The following is a 21,481-nucleotide window of genomic DNA, read 5'->3' on the forward strand; positions in this document are numbered from 1 at the left end:
TGCAGCCATGAAATCAAAAGACACTTTCTCCTTGGAAGAAAAGCTACAACAAACATAGACAGCATATTAAAAAGCAGAGACATCACTTTGCCAACAAAGGTCCATCTAGTCAAAGCTATGGTTTTTCCAGTAGTTATGCACAGATGTGAGAGATGGATCATGAAGAAGGCTGAGCACTGAAAAATTAATGCTTTCTAGTTGGGGTGCTGGAGAAGATTCTTGAGAGTCCCAGGGACAACAAGGAGATCAAACCTGTCAATCCTAAAGGAAATCAAACCTGAATATTCATTGAGAGAACTGATATTGATGCTGAAGCTCCAATACTTTGGTCACGTTATGTGAAGGGCCAACTCATTGGAGTAGACCCTGATGCGGGGAAAGATTGAGGACTGAAGAAGAAGGGGGCAGCAGAGGGTGAGATGGTTGGATAGCATCATGGACTCAATGGATATGAGTTTGAGCAAACTCTGGGAGATAGAGAAGGACAGGGGAGCCTTGGGTGCTACAAGTCCATGGGGTCACAAGAAGTCCTAAGTGATTTAATGACTGAACATAACATTTATGTTGTGAACAAAGAATGTTTCCTGCTGTTTCAGTAAACAAAGGATGTTTTAACCATAAAGCCTTTATCCCTGGAGCCACCTCTAGTGGTCCACCCTGAGGGAAATTCAGGAAGGGAAAAACAGAGTATTGCCCTTAGATAGTTAAGATGCTTATCAAAGGAATGATTATAAACCCAGACTCTTGCATCTTCCCATACAGGGAAAAGCACTAAAACCTTTAATTTGTTGATTTAAGATGTCTGTTTTTGTGATTAGCAGTAGTATTTGAATATAGACTACATCTGTTTGTTTTTTCAGCAAAAATTCCTCTATATCCTGGCTTCTCCATTACCTCTTTGGAACAGTCCCTCAGAATTATCTGACAGGTTGCTGTTCTGGACTATAGTTTTCATTAATGCCCTGAATAAAATATAATTCTCAGTCTTCAAGGTATGCATTTGTTTTCAGTCCACAATATATAATTATTTGCATATCTTATACTACTTTATGTTTATGATTTATGTTATATATCTAGATATTGTTTATCTATGATAAATATAAATATAGTCATAAAGCTTCGGTCAGTCATTTTTTGTTGTTAGAATAGTCAAACTTGAATGGAGAAAACAGTGGGAGAAGAGTTGAGTGAAGCTAGACCAAAACTCTATGACCCCTTATAGCTGGTTAAAAGATTGCTAGCTAATGAGGGAATATCATTTTTGACAAAGGTCTTAAAAGTCTTTCCGAGTTTGTTTAATCATCACTGCTTCATTCACATTAGCTTTTTCTTTGTTTTGTTTTGTTGGTTCATTTAGGAAGCTAGAGCTTCCCTAGTGGCTCAGCTGGTAAAGAATCTGTCTGCAGTGCAGGAGACCTGGGTTTGATCCCTGGGTTGGGAAGATCCCCTGGAGAAGGGAAAGGCTACCCACTCCAGTATTCTGGCCGGAGAATTCCATGGACTGTATAGTACAAGCGGTTATAAAAAGCCAGATAGACTGAGCGAGTTTCACACTGAACATAGTGGGTCTGTATAATAAATGAAGGGTTATGGGGGAAGGAACAGGAGCTTAAGAAAAGATTGCCAAAAGAATTCAGACTAACCATTTGACAATTCTGCCTGGGGCTGTTCCTGTTCTTTGTAAATAACCAATTGTGTAATAGATAACACTCTTAAACTTGAGGTCACATATTGTTTTCAAAATATAATTAAGATCTTTTAAAAGTATCTCTGAAGATTTCACTCTAACATTTTTGGATAAATTGCCACTCAGTTAATTGACTTTTTTACTTAGAACAAAAGAAAAAAATAAAGCCAACTTTTCAATAGAGATTCTTAAGATTTGTTAAATTATACTTTAAAATCATGTTTTGATCAATTTTCCTTTTCATTTCAGTTACTTTATATGAGCTTATTTATTCATTGATGAAAGAAAATGCTTATAAATGAAAGTTTTGTGACTAGGAAACTTTTTAAGATCATATTTTTTCCTGGAAATCTGTTAATTTTGAGCAATAAGCTCATGTTTCTTTTCAGAAAATATTTATTTTTATTTTTAAAATTTTTATTGGAGTAGAGTTGATTTACCATGTTATGTTAATTTCTGTTGTACAGCAAAGTGAATCAGTTATACATATACATATATCTACTCTTTTAAAGATTGTTTTCCCATATAGGTCATTACAGAGTATTGGGCAGAATTCCCTGTGCTATACAGTTGGTCCTTATAAGTTACCTATTCTATGTATAGTAGTGTGTATATGTCAATTCCACACTCAGTTTATCCCTTCTCCTCTTCCCCTCTGGTACCCTTAAGTGTGTTTTCTACATTGGTGACTGTTTTATAAATAGGTTCATTTGCACCATTTTTTAAGATTCCACATATAAGCAATATGATATTTGTTTTTCTCTGCCTGACCGACTTCGCTTACTGTGATAATCTCTAGGTCCATCCATGTTGCTACAAATGGCATTACATTATTCTTTTTTATGACTGAGTAATATTTCATTGTATATAAGTACCACATCTTCTTTATCCATTCATTTATCTTGGCTATTATAAATAGTGCTGCTATGAACATTTGGGTGCATGTATCTTTTTGGATTAGAGTTTTCTCTAGTATATGCCCAAAAGTAGGGTTTCTGGGTCATATGGTAGTTCTAGTCTTAGTTTTCTAAAGAACTTCCATAGTGGCTACACCAGGTTACATTCCCATCAAGAGTATAGGAAGGTTCCCTTTCCTCCACACCCTCTCCAGCATTTGTTTGTAGACTTAAAAAAAAATTTTTTTTTTTTTTTTATTGAAGTACAGTTGCTTTACCGTGTGTTAGTTTCAGGGGAATCTTTCAGTTTTTTTGAAGTATAAAAGTAGACCTCTTCATCCTGGGGTAATCTGATTAATTTAATAATCAGCAATTAAAAGTTGATGTGTAAGCAATAAGTTTTGAGATGATGTGATGATATGACTAAAAACTGAAAAGAAACTGTAAAAACTGTTGCAAGCAACGGTGTAATTAGTATAGGAGCAGAATTAAGATTAACATCCAGGATTTACGTAGTGGTCCAATGGTTAAGAATCTGCCTGCCAATCAGGAGACAAGGGTCCCATCCCTGGTCTGGGAAGATCCCACATGCTGCGGGTCAGCTAAGCCCCTGCGCCACAACTAATGAAGCCTGTGCACCATAGTGCCTGTGTTCAGCAATAAGGGAAGCCACCACAATGAGAAGCCCATGCAAACCCCAGCTGGGAAGTAGTCCCTGCTCACTCAACTAGAGAAAGCCCACATACAGCAATGAAGACCCGCTGCAACGAAATAAATAAAAAAGCTACGACCAACCTAGAAAGCGTATTAAAAAGCAGAGGTATTAGTTTGCTATCAAAGGTCCATCTAGTCAAAGCTATGGTTTATCCAGTAGTCATGTACGGATGTGAGAGTTGGACTGTAAAGAAAGCTGAGTGCTGAAGAATTGATGCTTTTGAACTGTTGTGTTAGAGAATACTCTTGAGAGTCCCTTGGACTGCAGGGAGATCCAACCTGTCAATCCTAAAGGAAATCAGTCCTGAATATTCATTGAAAGGACTGATGCTGAAGCTGAAACTCCAATAGTTTGGCCACCTGATGTGAAGAACTGACTCATTTGAGAAGACCCTGATGCTGGGAAAGATTGAAGGCAGGAGGAGAAGGAGTCAACATAGGATGAGATGGTTGGATGGCATCACCAACTCGATGGACATGAGTTTGAGTAAACTCTGGAAGTTGGTGATGGACAGGGAAGCCTGCCATGTTGCAGTCCATGGAGTTGCAAAGAGTTGGACACAACTGAGTGACTGAACTGAATTGAACTTGAAACTTTAAACAAAAAATTGATATACAAAAATGGAATATATTTCATATCTATAATATGTAAATATCTAAACAGAAACAATTTGAATAAAATAGAAGACTCAAATTAAACATAACCACTGATACACCTAGACATAAGCTCAACAAGCAATGTCTAAAACTTCCACAAGGAAAATTATGAAACACTGCTGAAAGATTTAAAAATATGCTTGAACAAATGGAAAAGATATGTATTTCTGGATATTATACAGATTTCATTTATTTCTAAATTGATTATTATATTAATATAATATCAATACAAATGCTACTGTTTTTTTCTTTCCTGACATCAGAAAAGTTGATTTGGAAGAAAAAAGTAAGAATAGATATGAGAATCTTAAAAAAAAAAAAAGAGGGTAATAAGAGCATACTAGTCCGTATTACGTCATACTTGAAAACTCTATAATTAAATAGTAGCATTACAGCATGAGTAGAAGAAGAAAATAAACCCAAAGACAAAGGAAATTGTAGTATAAAATCATCTCGTAACAGTAAGAAAAAAGTGAATTTATTTAAAGAACTGCTATTAGTGTAAGTGGATTGTAGTAGAGAAAAGAAAATTGGTTTATTCCCCATCTTGCACATCAGGACAAATTCTAAGTGCCATATGGTTAAATTAAACCACACAAATACTAGAATAAACCATGGGTGAAAACTATGGTCTGGGCATAGGAGAAATTTTCCTAACTATAACTCAAGATATAAAAGTCGTAAAGGAAAACACTGATAATTTGACATCCTCAAGAACTGGATGTAGAACAGCAGAGTGGTTCCAAATCGGGAAAGGAGTATGTCAAGTCTGTATATTATCACCCTGCTTATTTAACTTATATGCAGAGTACATCATGCACAATGCTGGGCTGGATGAAGCATAAGCAGGAATCAAGATTGCCGGGAGAAATATCAATAACCTCAGATATGCAGATAACACCACCCTTAACGCAGAAAGAGAAGAAGAACTAAAGATCCTTTTGATGAAAGTGAAAGAGGAGAGTGAAAAAGTTGGCTTAACTCAACATTCAGAAAGCTAAGATCATGGTATCCGGTCCCATCACTTCATGGCAAATAGATGGGGAAACAAAAACAGTAACAGATTTTATCTTTTTGGGCTCCAAAAATCACTGTAGATGGTGACTTCAGCCATGAAATTAAAAGACGCTTGCTCCTTGGAAGAAAAGCTATGACCAAACCTAGAATTGAAGTGAAGTGAAGTGAAGTGAAGTTGCTCAGTCGTGTCCAACTCTTTGCGACCCCGTGGACTGTAGCCTACCAGGCTTCTCCGTCCATGGGATTCTCCAGGCAAGAATATTGGAGTGGGTTACCATTTCCTTCTCCAGGGGATCTTCCCGACCCAAGCATCGAATCCGGGTCGCCCGCATTGGAGGCAGACGCTTTAACCTCTGAGCCACCAGGGAAGCCCTATGACCAACCTAGATAGCATATTTAAAAAGCAGAGACGTTACTTTGCCAACAAAGGTCCGTCTAGTCAAAGCTATGGTTTTTCCAGTAATCATGTATGGATCTGAGAGTTGGACTATAAAGAAAGCTGAGGGCCAAAGAATTGATGCTTTTGAACTGTTGTGTTGGAGAAGATTCTTGAGAGTCCCTTGGACTGCAAGAAGATCCACCCAGTCCATCCTAAAGGAAATCAGTCTTGAATATTCACTGGAAGGACTGATGCTGAAGCTGAAATGCCAATAGTTTGGCCACCTGATGTGAAGAACTGACTCATTTGAGAAGACCCTGATGGCTGGGAAGGATTGAAGGCAGGAGGAGAAGGGGACAACAGAGGATGAGATGGTTGGATGGCCTCACCAATTCAATGGACATGAGTTTGAGCAAACTCTGGGAGTTGGTGATGGACAGGGAGGCCTGGCATACTGCAGTCCATGGGGTCACAAAGAGTCAGAGATGACTGAGTGACTGAACTGAACTGAAGACTTAGAAACAACAAATTTTTGCATTGGAAAAAACAAGTAAATAAAAATGATGAAGGGCAAAGTAAAAATAACAAAATGGGAAGAACATTTGCATTTTGTATCAAAGACAAAGGTGCATAATTCTAATATGTAAAAAGCTTGTACATAACAGAGGAGAAAAACAAGTTATAGATCCTGTAGTAAAATAAGCAAAAATTTAAATAGACAGCTTAATAAAAAAAGAAATACAGATGGCCTTAATCATTTGCAAGGTGTTCAACATTGCTGATATAGCAGAAACACAGCTTAAGAAACGAATCGCCAGTCCAGGTTCTATGCAAGATACAGGATGCTTGGGGCTGGTGCACTGGGATGACCCAGAGGGATGGTACGAGAAGGGAGGTGGGAGCAGGGTTCAGGATGGGGAACACGTGTACATCTGTGGCGGATTCATGTTGATGTATGGCAAAACCAAGACAATATTGTAATTAGCCTCCAAATAAAATAAATAAATTTAAATTAAAAAAAAAACAAAAAACAAACTCAACATCTGAAAAATGAAGTTCATGGCATCCTGTCCCATCACTTCATGGCAAATAGATAGGGAAACAGTGGAAACAGCGAGATACTTTCTTTCCTTGGGCTCCAAAATCACAGCAGATGGTGACTGAAGCCATAAAATTCAACGAGGTTTGCTCCTTGGAAGAAAAGCTATGACAATCCAAGAGAGCATATTAAAAATTAGAGACATTACTTTGCATACAAAGGTCCGTATAGTCAAAGCTATGGTTTTTCCAGTAGTCAGTCATGTATGGATGTGAGAGTTGGACCATAAAGAGGGCTGAGGGGCAGAGAATTGATGCTTTTGAACTGTGGTATTGGAGAAGACACTTGAGAGTCCCTTGGACTGCCGGGAGATCCAACCAATCAATCCTAAAGGAAATGAGTCCTGAATATTCATTGGAAGGACTGATGCTGCAGCTGAAGCTCCAATACTTTGGCCACCTGATGTGAATAACTAACTCATTAGAAAGACCCTGATGCTGGGAAAGATTGAAGGCTGTAAGAGAAGGGGACAACAGAGGATGAGATGGTTGGATAGCATCACCAACTTGATGGACATGAGTTGGAACAAGCCCTGGGAATGGGTGATGGACAGTGCAGCCTGGTGTGCTGCAGTCCATGGGGTCGCAAAATTCAGGCACGACTAGCAAATGAACTGTACTGATACTGTTAGCAAACATGTATGAAGGATAGTCTTGGTTTTAACAATTAATACCACTGTAGTTACATTTCTACATTTAAATCTTTGGGCATATACATGACTGATTTCTAGAAACTGTTAAGTCTTGGGTCAGGGTGTAAGGAAAGATATTTAATTACTTAGGTACCAATGATAGTTGGTACACTTGGTCCCAGTGAGAAACCTGCCTTTTCTAAGTGTCACACAATCATATCAGTTACAGATACACAGCTTGTGGCCATAGAAAGGTGGTACTCCTTGGGTCTCCCACAGGGTGCGACCCCCAGCTGAAGTGTGGGTGTTTTCAGGCTGGTGGATCTGATCTCTACAATGCGTCTGACTTCACAGACCAAGCTCCTTCCCAATAAAAGCAGGAAATAACCAAAAAAAAAAAAAAAAAGTACACTCAGATCCCATTTCCCATTGACAGAATTGGCCAAAACCCAAAAGCTTGATAGCACCCCCTAATGGCTTGATGAGGCAATCTCATACTGGTAGGAATGCAGAATGGTAAAATTTCTAGTGGAGGGTGAGTTGGCAGAATGACTTAGTTGGCACCAAATTCTTACTTTTAGGAACCTATTTTGAATAAACCACCAGGGGAAAATAGGAAGATATTCATTGCAACAGAAGACTAGGAAAAAACCCAAATGTCCATCATTAGGGGACTGGTTGAATGCTATGTTACATCTACTCAATGAGATACTGTGTAAGGATAAAGAGAAGTGAGAAAGATCATATACATATACACTATGAACTCATCACTGGAATGAAAAGATTAAAATAGACTCAAAAGAGGTGACCACTGGCTGCAGTATATAGTGCTTACTCATGAATTGGCAAACTTTCTGTAAAGGCTAGATTACTAAACATTTAGTCTCTGTGGTCTCAGAGTCTCTGTCACAACTATTAAACTCTGCTCTTGTGATGCAAAAGAAGGCATTAGCAACATGTATACAAATGGGCTAGATGTAAATGCTTTCCAGTAAAACTTTGCTTTCAAAGATGAGCAATGGCCAGATTCAGCCTACTGGCTATAGTTTGCAGACACCTAACAGACTTTTGAAAGAAATTAATGAGACAAATTGAATACTGATTGGATAGAAGAATTGAGGCAAGAGTGAATGAGCCCTTCTATTTGGAAAGGGGAGCAATGAGAGGAACAGAGCAGTTACTGGTCCACTAAAATACTGAAATCCTTTCAAACAGCGTGCTCCTGTGGAGTGGGGGCTCTTCCAAGTTTACATCCTTTGTCTTGGTTCCTGTAAGTAGATTTTCAGATCGTTGTATCCTCTGACGTTAGCCCTGCCTCCTGGGAGTTCCCACGTTTTCAGTTACCATTGTTGGCCCTAGCTTAATATACTCTCCTTGGAGCTGAGCAGCCTCTCAGTCTGCTTCCTGGGCTGGATTATTTATTGTTGGCTTAGCACCTGGACTCCTTTCTAAGGTTGGGAACTAACATTTCTCAGAATCCCCTTCTTTAGAGGGTGTGGGATAGAGTTGGCCAGTTAGAGGGACTTATGTGAGATGAGAAGGCCGACAGAAGCAGAAGACACTTCTCTTGGAAGGTTATGACAATCAAATACAATATGTAGAGGTGCCTGGTGGGCCTCCTGTTCCCTCCTCCTGCTCCAGGTAATCTTCTTGATTGCTGGTGGCACTGACCTCAAGCCCTTGTAAGCTTGACTGGGGCACAGAGCTCTCCACAAGCTCCTCCTTTGCTCAGCCTTCCAGCTCCTCTCTGGCAGTGAGACACACAGTTTCTTGTGTTTTCCTGCAGGCTCCAGCTTGTCCCCTTGTGCCAGTGTGTCAGGATAAAGTCACCAGTGACTACTTCTCCAATCCTTCACCTCCTACTTCTGAGACTTTCACTAACTTAGCTCAATACATAGGTGGGTAAACTCAAATTCCCAAAGTAAATCTCTTATTCCTTGTAATACTTAAGTGGCTCTGTTTTCCTGTGAAGTCAAAGTGTTAGTTGCTCAGTCATGTCCCACTCTTTGCAATCCTGTGGACTGTAGCCCGCCAGGCTCCTCTGTTCATGGGATTCTCCAGGCAAGAAAACTGGAGTGGGTTACCATTCCCTTCTGCAGGGGATCTTCCTAACCTAGGGACTGAACCCTGGTGTCCTGCTTTGCAGGCAGATTCTTTACTGTCTGAGCCACCAGGGACGCCCTTAACTTCAAATGATTATGCTACCCGTGGAAAGTTGAGGGCAAGGGTCATTTTATCTCTCAAATAGTCTTTCATTTTTAGTATTAAATGGATAATCTTTTGGAGGACAACTCCATCAAAAACATACATGGCTTCTGGTCTAGTTGATTTCATTTAGTTCCTTGTACCAGTATCCATACCAACAATTCTTTTGATACATGCTTCTTTTCTTAAAGTTAACTCTGGACACTTGAAATGAATCAGATTTTTATCAGCAAGCCATACCTTAAGCCTGTTCTCTCTTCCATATGTTCAACTTAAAAGGATTTTTGTTTGCTCTCTTAACTGACTCTGAAGTTTTAAAATGAGGTAACATGGGTTTATAATATGGCTCATGTGTGCAACGTTATATTTTGACTTCTGTACACCTTACAGTGTTCTCACCACCAAAAGTCTATTTCCATCTGTCATCATACAATTGATCCTCTTTACCCATTTTGCCCTCCTCCCTCTCCTTCCCTTTTTGGTAAGCACAACTCTGTTCTCTATCTCTACCTTCCACCTGTTTGTTATTTTTTGGTTTATTTATTTGGTTTTATTTATTTATTTGACCACACAGAGAGCCATGTGGGATCTTAGTTCCATGACCAGGGATCAAACCTGGAGCCTCTTGCACTGAATGCTAGGAATCTTAATCGCTGGACCATCAGGGAAGTCCCTATTTTGTTTTATTTTGTTTGCTTGTCTTCTCCTGGATTTGCAGATGTAAAAGTCTAGTCTGCAGTAAATCAGATAATACTCCATCACTTCTATTGTAGTCTTCATATGCATTCCACGCTTGTGTGTGTGAACTGGGAATATGTAGGATGTTGTAACACAACTGAAGCGACTTAGCAGCAGCAGCAGCAGCAGGATGTTGTAAACTGTCAGACGTAAGGAGAGGCCTGGACTTCTTAGGGAGGAGGATGTGAAGTAGTAAGGTCATTTGTAACATTGCCCATTTTGAAGGCATTGGATGGTGGGCTTTTTAGATGTGACTCTGTGGGATTTTAGGAGTAATTGGCCGGAACCATCACTGACATCTTTACATTTCAAAGGAAGTGCTGACTGAAAAGATACACAATGTGAGAGTTGTGAATTAAGTTTTATTCAGGGCAAATTGAGGACTTCAGGCCAGGAGCCAGTACCTCCGATAGCTCTGAGAGACTGTTCCAAACAGGCAGTGGTGGTGGTAGTTCAGTTACTCAGTCATGTCCTTCTCTTTGTGACCCCATGGGCTGCAACATGCCAGGCTTCCCTGCCCTTCACCATCTCCTAGAGCTTACTCAAACTCATGTCGATTGAGTCAGTGATGCCATCCTACCTCATCCTCTGTCATCCCCTTTTCCTCCTGCCTTCAATGTTTCCGAGGATCACAGTCTTTCCCAATGAATCAGCTCTTTGCATCTGGTGGCCAAAGTATTGGAGCTTCAGCATCAGTCCTTTAAGTGAATATTCAGGGTTGATTTCCTTTAGTATTGACTGCTTTGATCCCTTGCAGTCCAAGGTACTCTTAAGAGTCTTCTCCAACACCAAAATTCAAAAGCATCAATTCTTTACCACTCAGCCTTCTTTATGTTTCAACTCTTACATCCATACATGACCATAGGAAAATCCATAGCTTTGACTATATCGACCTTTGTTGGTGAAATATTGTCTCTGCTTTTTAATATGCCATCTAGCTTTCATGGCTACAGTCACCATCTGCAGTGATTTTGGAGCCCCCCAAAATAAAGTTTGTCACCGTTTTCATTGTTTCCCCATCTATTTGCCATGAAGTGATGGGACCAGATGCCATGATCTTAGTTTTTTTAATGTTGAGCTTTAAGCCAACTTTATCACTCTCCTCTTTCACTTTCATCAAGAGGCTCTTTAGTTCCTCTTCACTTTCTGCCATAAGGATGGTGTCATCTGCGTATCTGAGGTTATTGATATTTCTCCCAGAAATCTTGATTCCAGCTTATGCTTCATCCAACCCTGCATTTCACATGATGTACTCTGCATAGAAGTTAAATAAGCAGGGTGACAGTATACAGCCTTGACGTACTCCTTTCCCGATTTGGAACCAGTCTGTTCTTGCATGTCCAGTTCTAACTGCTGCTTCTTGACTTGCATACAGGTTTCTCAGGAGGACGGCAAGGTGTTCTGGTATTCCCATCTCTTTAAGAATTTTCCACAGTTTCTTGTGATCCACACAGAAGGCTCAAGAGGCAGTGGGGGGAGGTCAATATATAAGATTTTGGTGAAGGGGGAGTTCAATGCAATCAAGCGCTTACTTTACACAAGGCTTTCTGCTAGTCATGAGGAGCTGATGTCACCATGAAGGGATTTAGTGCCTTTCTAGGTATGAAGAGATGTAAGGGTTGGAATCATGAAATCAGTTCCTGAAAATATCTAACTATCTAAAGTCTTGTTCCACCATTTCCCTGGAGCACAGAGTGCCTCACTCTCCACTCTGCATTCTCCTCAGGGGATATTGAAGGCCAGTAGCTGCAGCAGCACAAGATTCAGCTTCTGCGGAGGCAGATGGCAAATGCCCTTGTTGCTGTTGTTCAGTCTCTGGAAAAATGCTTTTGGCAAGTAAGTGCCAATTTATTTGGCATTTGAAGTATGGCAAATTCTGTAGACTAAATGTTTGTGTGTCTCCCAAATTGATTTGTTGAAACCAGAGGAACCAGAGATCAAATTGCCAACGTCCGCTGGATCATCGAAAAAGCAGGAGAGTTCCAGAAAAACATCTATTTCTGCTTTATTGACTATGCCAAAGCCTTTGACTGTGTGGATCACAATAAACTGTGGAAAATTCTGGAAGAGATGGGAATACCAGACCACCTGACCTGCCTCTTGAGAAACCTACATGCAGGTCAGAAAGCAACAGTTAGAACTGGACATGGAACAACAGACTGGTTCCAAATAGGAAAAGGAGTATGTCAAGGCTGTATATTGTCACCCTGTTATTTAACTTATATGCAGAGTACATCCTGAGAAATGCTGGACTGGAAGAAACACGAACTGGAATCAAGATTGCTGGGAGAAATATCAATAACCTCAGATATGCAGATGACACCACCCTTATGGCAGAAAGTGAAGAGGAACTAAAAAGCCTGTTGATGAAAGTGAAAGAGGAGAGTGAAAAAGTTGGCTTAAAGCTCAACATTCAGAAAACGAAGATCATGGCATCTGGTCCCATCACTTCATGGAAAATAGATGGGGAAACAGTAGAAACAGTGTCAAACTTTATATTTTGGGGCTCCAAAATCACTGCAGACGGTGACTGCAGCCATGAAATTAAAAGACACTTACTCCTTGGAAGGAAAGTTATGACCAATCTAGATAGCATATTGAAAAGCAGAGAATTACTTTTCCAACAAAGGTCCATCTAGTCAAGGCTATGGTTTTTCCAGTAGTCATTTATGGATGTGAAAGTTGGACTGTGAAGAAAGCTGAGCGCCGAAGAATTGATACTTTTAAACTGTGGTGTTGGAGAAGACTCTTGAGAGTCCCTTGGAGTGCAGGGAGATCCATCCAGTCCATTCTAAAGGAGATCAGTCCTGGGTGTTCTTTGGAAGGACTGATGCTAAAACTGAAACTCCAATACTTTGGCCACCTGATGCCAAAAGTTGACTCACTGGAAAACTCTCTGATACTGGGAGGGATTGGGGGCAGGAGGAGAAGGGGACGACAGAAGATGAGATGGCTGGATGGCATTACTGACTTGATGGACATGGGTTTGGGTGAATTCTGGGAGTTGGTGATGGACAGGGAGGCCTGGTGTACTGCATTTCATGGGGTGGCAAGAAGTCGGACACCACTGAGCGACTGAACTGAACTGAACTGAACTGAAGCCCTAACATCAGGGTATTTGGAAGTGGAGATTTTTGGAGGTGATTAGATCATGAAAGTGGAGCCCTTGTGAATGGGATTAGTGTCCTTATGAAGGAGCCCTAGAAAACTCCCTCATCTGTTCTTCATGTGAGCATAAGGGCCATCTATTAACCAGGAAGCAGGTTCTCACCAGACACTGGATGTGCTTATGCCTTGATCTTGGACTTCTCAGCCTCCAGAACTACGAGCGATAAATGTCTGTTGTTTATAAGCCACCCAGTCTGTGGTTCTTTTGTTATAGCAGCCTGAATGTATTGATAAAGCAAGTGTAAGAAATCCTCTTTCCTTGTTGTTCAGTTGCTCAGTTGTGTCGGACTCTTTGCAACCCCATGGACTGCAGCATGCCAGGCTTCCCTGTCCTTCACCTCTCCCAGAGTTTGCTCAAAGTCATGTCCATTGAGTCGGTAATGCTATCCAGCCATCTCATCCTCTGCCATCCCCTTCTCTTCCTGCTTTCAATCTTTTCCAGCATCAAGGTCTTTTCTAATGAGTCGGCTCTTCACATCAGGTTGCCAAAATACTGGAGCTTCAGCTTCAGCATCAGTCCTTCTAGTGAATATACAGGATTGATTTCCTTTAGTATTGATTAGTTTGATATCCTTGCTGTCCAAGGAACCCTCAAGAGTCTTCTCCAACACCACAGCTCAAAAGCATCAAGCCGCTTTCCTTACCTAGTAGCCATTCCTCCTCTAATCCTTCCTACCTCCCCTTCATATTGCTCTTTGCCTTGTTGTGGCTTCTTTTACCTTTCAAGGTTGTGACCAATGTCTATCCAAATTTAAACCTAATTACTGAGTAAAAATGTCGAAACCCTAAAGACCTAACGCAAAAGGTTTGTTCTAGCCTTAAGTGCTAGGAATTACTTTAAGTTCATTCTTTTGATTCAACCATAACCCACTTAGCTGGATTTTAAGCATCACCTACTTTTCTAACATAGCTTCTAACATTAATGATATTTCCAGAATACCCCAGGTTATAAACACCAAAGTATAAAAAAGAAAGTAAGAGGAAAACTTCCACATTGCAGGGTGATGACATGAACCCCTGCTTAATCAAATTCCCAGCCAATCATAAATACCAAGGTCATCTGAACAGATTGATTGCTTTTGCATACCAAAGCTCTGATTTAAATTCTCAAGCCTCCATAACTTCAGAATCAATAAACATTTATTATTGTCCTTATTTGTACCTCTGAATAAATCACTGTGTAATTTTACCTCTTAATTCTCAAAGGTGTAATATAAAAATATTGATTTTAATAGGTTTTTGTGCTACTAAAAGAATATGTAATTTATGCCTTCAAACCCTTTAGCACGATGCCTAAGGCACTGATACTGTGGCTACAAGCAATATGTGAAAACTTTTCTTTTAAAAGTCTTTTGTTGAAGTGTAACAGTTATACAGAAAGTACACACAAATTGTAAATTTACAACTGTATGGATTTGTGCAAAGTGAGCACACCTGTACAGTCAGTTTCTGGATTAACACATAATAGAATATACCTGTCCCCTGGATGCTCCCCTCTCCCAGTCAGTATCCCCTGAAAATGATAACCACAATCTGTTTTCTAGTACCATCAATTAACTTGGCCTGAGAATGAACTTTACATAAGTTGAATCCTACAACTAGAAACTTTTTGTGCTTGCTTTTAACAAATGTACAAGAAAACCCTCAACATCATGTTTAAGTAATTCATCTACATTTTTGCATTTAGTAATAGTTTTTTGATTGCTTTGTAATATGCCTTTGTATGAATATCACATTTTCTGTTGATGAACCGGTTTGAGCTATTATGAATAGTGGGGTTATGGAAATTCCTAGGTGTGACTTTTGATGAACACATGCATGCTTTCATAACTGTGAATTGCTGCTAGGTCAAAGTGTGCCCATGTCCAGCTTTAGCTGATACAGCCAAACTTTTCTAAAGTTGTCAGTTTATACTCCTAGTAGCTTTCTTGTTTGTTACCTTAAGAACTTTGTCAACATGTTTTTTTTGCCATGGTTTAGCCATTCTGGTGGGCATATAGTGGTACCTCACTATGGTTTTAATGTGTAATGTGGTAACTAATGATGTAAACATTTTCATGAGTTTTTGGGCCACCTTGATGTCTTTTTTTGTATAGCATTTGGTCAAGTATTTGTCTTATTTTTTCTATTAGGATGTTTGTCTCTTTTCCCCCTTCTTTGGCTGCACTGCACAGCATGAAGGATCTTAGTTCCCTGACCAGAGATCAAACCCTTGCCCCCTGCAGTGGAAGCATGGAGTCCTAACCACTGACTGCCAGGGAAGTCCCAAGATGTTTTTGCTTCTTAAAAAATTAATTTGTAGGGGATTTTGTGTGTGTGTGTCTAGGTTTGAGTCTTTTATATATCTTACAAATATTTTCTCTGACTCTGTGACTTATCACTTCTCTTTTAATCTTTTTTGATGAACAAAAATTCTTAATTTTAAAGTTATTATATTTAATTTTCTTTTGCTAATGTTTTTTGTTTGTTTGTTTCCTGTTTAAGACATCTTTGCCTGACCCAATTTAATGAAGATATTCTCTGTTTTTTTCTTTTAGATGTGTGAGATAGCTTTATTTCTTCTTCTTCTTCTTCTTTTTTTTTTTTTTTTTAATTTTTGGCTGCACTTCATGGCATGCAGGATCTTAGTTCCCAGGCCAGGGATTGAACCTGTGCCCCTTGAAATGGAAGCCACTGGACCACCAGGGAAATCTCAGATTTATTTCTTAAAAATAATTTTCATATTAAGTATAGTAAAAGAATACAAATGACTGTCATTGCTGTCTTTCATTTCTGTCCTTCTTAAGCAACTGGGATATACTGATGCATTTGTATTGTTATGCACTGCAGTGTTTCCCTAAATGTTTCTTGAAGTGCTACCTGCACAAGAACAGATAAGTTGATCTCAAGTAGCTTCATGTATAAGAGGGAGACAATAAGTGTAAATAAATGACTATGCAAAGATAGGAAGGGGGAATAAAAGATACAGATAAGAAAGCATGCCATGGGATGATATTATTTTTTTAGGTGGGTGGCAAGGAAGGTTGTATGAAAGAGATGGCATTTAAACCAAACCTGGTAGTGTGGATGGAATTTGGACATGAGATATAGTAAAAGTATTTCAGATAGCAAAAAAGTGATCAAATGACTAGAATTGAAAAGATGCGGTTTATGTCTATATATGTGAAAAAGCAGTGGTAGTTTAACCAGATAGTTTATATAAACTGTGACTAAAAAAAATTACTGACCTTGACTATTAAAAAGCAATTTCAACAGAAACCATACATGTAAATGCATGTCATGTCTTACAAAGTAGTTGTATTAATTACTGCATTAAAGTTATATTAACAGAAACCAAATCCAGCCAGTTCAAGCCCAAGGAGAAATAGAAATAAGAGGGCATTTCATGGAATCTAGGGGTAGTGGAGCAGCTAGGCTTTGGGAACCAGTAGGAACTAAAGGTTAGAGCACCATAGTGACCTAGGTAATTTTTTCTTCACTTATCAGTTCTGCCTCTCAGAGCCTATCTATTTCATTTTGTCCTCTTGCTCTATAATGGTGTCTTGGTTTGCTTGGACTGCTACAACAAATATACCATAGACTGGGTGGCTTATAAACAACAGAAGTTTATATCTCACTGTTCTGGATGCTGGAATTGCAAGATAAGGGTGGGGCATGGTTGAGTTCTGATGAGGACCCTCTTCTGGTTTTATATTGCTGACTTATTGTGTCCTCATTTGACAGAAAGAGAATAAGAAAGCTCTCTCTGTCTGTCTGTCTGTCTCTCTCTCTCTCTCTTTTTTTTTTAAAATAAGGACACTTGTCTCATTCATGAGGGCTATACCCATATAGCTGTAAGGTTCCTTATGATCTAATTACCTCCTAAAGTCTCCACCACCAAATATCACCACATACTGGGTTAGGATTTCAACATGTGAGTCTGGGGGGAAAGCATTCTATCCATAATAAATGGATTGATTCATTAATCCTAATTCCCAGGCCAGGTGTTAGAAAATAGCCCTAAGAACTCTGAAGTAGATCTTCTCCATTCAGGAATTCAGACAGAAGTACCTGAAATCTTAAATTCCCTTAAGAAAGGCTCATTGGCTTATTGACTTAGTTTGGGTCAAGTACCCATTCCTGGTCTAATGAGTTATGACAGAGCATGGCATAGGAGGTATGTGATAGGAAGCATCATATTGGCTATTGTGATTCCTTGGAGTCTTCGCATTAAAACTAAAATGATATTTGAGCCTGGGGAGGGAGTTTACAGAAAGTGGAAAGTAGATTATTTAATCAGCTCAAGAGGTGTCACCCTAGAAGGCTGTGGTAATAACTAGCAAGGTGATGTAATGTTGAGGATTATTCATTGAGCATGTATAGCAAGCCAGGTCCTTGTGTTTCTTAACTTTTTTATTTTGAAGTTATTATAGATTTACAGAGCAGTTGTACAGATAATATCCAGAACTCCTGAATGACTGTTCATCCACCTTCTCCTAATATTAATATCTTACATAATCATGGCACATTTACTAAAACTAAGAATGAACATTGTATATTGTTGTTTAAACTATAGACTTTAATTCAGATTTCACCAGTGTTCAACTAATATCCTTTTTCTGTTTATGGTCCAATTCAGATACTACCATTTCCTTCTCCAATGGGTTGCCATTTCCTTCTCCAGCGCATGAAAGTGAAAAGTGAAAGCGAAGTTGCTCAGTTGTGTCTGACTCTTCGCGACCCCATGGACTGCAGCCTACCAGGCTCGTCCATCCCTGGGATTTTCCAGGCAAGAGTACTGGAGTGGGGTGCTGTCGCCTTCTCCATAAATCACCCTAGTTATTGATAAACATTTGGGGCAGTAATACTTTGGGGCTAAGGAAATATCCTCTTACTCCATAAAGTTTCACCCAAAGTCAATTTGAGCATTCATCCATGGGTCTTGGCTGCAGCAGGTGTTGCGGTGTCTAATGGTGATATTATTTCCCCTCATTTCTTCTCTGTTTATCCTTTGGAATTCTTTTCAAGGGAATGTATCTTCTCCTCATTTTATTTATGGATTCAGTCATTTCTATAAATAATTTTGGGCTTATGGATATTTACTTTATTTTGGGGGGTCATAATCCAATATTATCTTTATTATGTTGTTCCAGCTCTGACTGTTTAGAGCTCTTTCAGGTTGGTTTTCCTATACTTTTGTTTTGTAGTCATCCTTTATTGTTTGTTTTTTATTTTTAAAGAACTTTTAGATGGTTCAATTTATCTATATTTTCCCTGTTCCTGTTCTAGTATCTTCTATTTCTTCAGGGAATCTTGAAAAATATCTCCTTTTATTGGAAAATGGTATTTGGAAACACAGATTCGGACGTTAGGTGTGCTGATTGCTAACTGGAATATCACTGCTTTGAGGCCCCCTCTCGTCACAGAGCTAGGAAATATCTGTATGTTTGTTAAACCATGTATATGCATAACTGTAGTTAATTTCATTTTTGTTGTTCTTCAGTCACCCAGTCGTGTCCACCTCTTTTTGAAGCCCATGAACTGCAGCATGCTGGGCCTCTCTGTTCCTCACCATCTCCCGAAGGTTGCCCAAGTTCACGTCCATGGCATCAGTGATCAACATTGACATCACCATTGACATAATTATTCTCATATCTATCTGTAAATATATTATAAACATGAATCCATACTGATATCTCTAATTCCAATATAGTAACACAGGATTACTTTTTGCCTTCCTGTCTTACACATTTGTAATTTCATTCTCCAGCAGTGAGGAAACTCCTGCCAGGTGCTTTTTCTGTGATTTTGTATTAAATTGCTCAGCTATGCTATGAGAGTTATCTCAGTTCTACTGATAGGAAAACACTTAAACTTTAATAAGCTTAAGTGATTGTCTGCAGGCACAAAGAAAGCAAGTGATGGAGGCAGTGGATTCAAAGCTATTTAAGTGTCATGTTTATGCATTGACTTATGGTTAAGGCTACACACTACAGAGCAGGCGATGGCACCCCACTCCAGTACTCTTGCCTGGAAAATCCCATGGACGGAGGAACCTGGTAGGCTGCGGTCCATGGGGTCGTTAAGAGTCGGACACGACTGAGCGACTTCCTTTTCACTTTTCACTTTCATGCATTGGAGAAGGAAATGGCAACCCACTCCAGTGTTCTTGCCTGGAGAATCCCAGGGACAGGGGAGCCTGGTGGGCTGCCATCTATGGGGTCACACAGAGTCGGACACGACTGAAGTGACTTAGCAGCAACACACTTAATATGATACAACTATACTTGTACAGAGGATGAGATGGTTGCATGGCATCACCAACTCAATGGACATGAGTTTGAGTAAACTCCAGGAGTTGGTGATGGATAGGGAGGCCTGGCATGCTACAGTCCATGGGACTGCAAAGAATTGGACATGACTGAGTGACTGGACTGAACTGAATTGAATCCTTGTATAAAATATTTTTAAAGTTAGTCTTTTAATAAATATAACAGGTTTATTGAGATATAATTCACATCCTATAAAATTCACCCATTTAAACTGTATAATTCATTCTTTTCAGTATATTCACAGAATTGTGCAACCATCAACACTATCTAACTTTAGAACATTTTCATCACTTTCCCTCCAAAAAAAATCTATAGCCAGTAGCACTAACTGCCCATTACTCCTTAACCTCCGGGCCATGGCACACACTATTTTATGATTCTATATATAGATTTACCATTTCTGAATATTTCAAATAAGTGAAATCATACAGTATGTAGTCTTTTGTGATTGTTATTTTTTAATGTAGCATAATGTTTTCAAGGTACATACATGTTGTAGCAAGTGGCAATAATTATTTTGTGTTTTAAAATGTAATTTATATTTTTAGAGCACTTGTAGGTTCACAAAAATATTGAATAGAAAGTACAGGGAATTCTCATATACCACCTCCTACTCCAAAACACACACAGCTTCTCTCACTATCAACATTGTACATCCAAGTGCAACATTTGTTATAATTTATGAACCTACATATCATTATCGCTCAAAGTCTGTAGTATTTTACAGGTTTGGACAAATATATAATGACATGTATCCACCATTATGGGCTTCCCTAATAGCTCAGCTGGTAAAGAATCTGCCTGCAATGCAGGAGACCTGTGTTCGATCCCCAGGTTAGGAAGAGCCCCTGGAGGAGGGCATGGCAATCCACTCCAGTATTCTTTCCTGAAGAATGCCCATGACAGAGGAACCTGGTGGGCTATAATCCATGGAGTCTCAAAGAGTCAGACATGACTGAGCAACTAAGCACAGCATAGCATCCACCATTATAGTATCATACAGAATAGTTTTATTGCCCTAAAAATACTCTGCTTTTCCTGTTCACCTCTCATTCTCCCAGCTCTTGGCACCACCGATCTTTTTACTGTTTCATTAGTTTAATCTTTTCCAGAATGCCTTATAGTTGGAATCACATAACATGAAGGCTTTTCAGATTGGCTTCTTTCATTTGGTAGTATGCATTTGAGTTTTCCCATATATTTCATGGCCTGATAGCTTATTATTTTTTAGTACTGAATAATATTCCACATCTGATTTACCAGTCACTTCCTGAAGAACATTCTGGTTGCTTTCAAGTTTTATCAATTAAAATTAAAGCTACCAGAGAGCATCAAAATATATGAAGCAAATATTGGCAAATGTAAGGGGAGAAATTGACAACAATGCAATAATAGTAGGGGACTTTAACACCCCATGTACATCAATGAACTCATCATCTAGACAGAAAATCAATAAGGAAACAAGCTTTAAATAACATATACCAGTTAGACTTAATAGATATTTATAGGACATCCTATAGAAGATTAGAATATACATCCAGAAAGATTAGAATATACATTCTTCTCAAAGGTACATGGGAAGTTCTCCAGGATAGATCACATTCTAGGCCACAAAACAAGTCTTAGCAAATTTAAGAAGATAGAAATTATATTAAGCATTTTTTGGGACCACAAATGTATGAAACCAGAAATCAATTACAGGAAGAATAATGGAGAAACACAAACACATGGAGACAACAAATGTAAACAACATTCTACTAAAAAACCAATCGACCAATGAAGAAATAAAAGAGAAATCAGAAAGTACCTTGAGACAACTGGAAATAAAAACACAACTTTCCAAAATTTATGGAATGCAGTAAAAACAGTCCCACAAGGGACATTCATAGTGATATAGGCTTCCCTCAAAAAACAGAAAAAAATCTCAAGCAACCTAACCTCCCATTGAAAGGAATTAGAAAAAGAACAATCAAAGCCCA

This window comes from Ovis canadensis, chromosome 2, assembly GCF_042477335.2.
Source record: "Ovis canadensis isolate MfBH-ARS-UI-01 breed Bighorn chromosome 2, ARS-UI_OviCan_v2, whole genome shotgun sequence".
In the NCBI taxonomy this organism is placed as follows: Eukaryota; Metazoa; Chordata; class Mammalia; order Artiodactyla; family Bovidae; genus Ovis; species Ovis canadensis.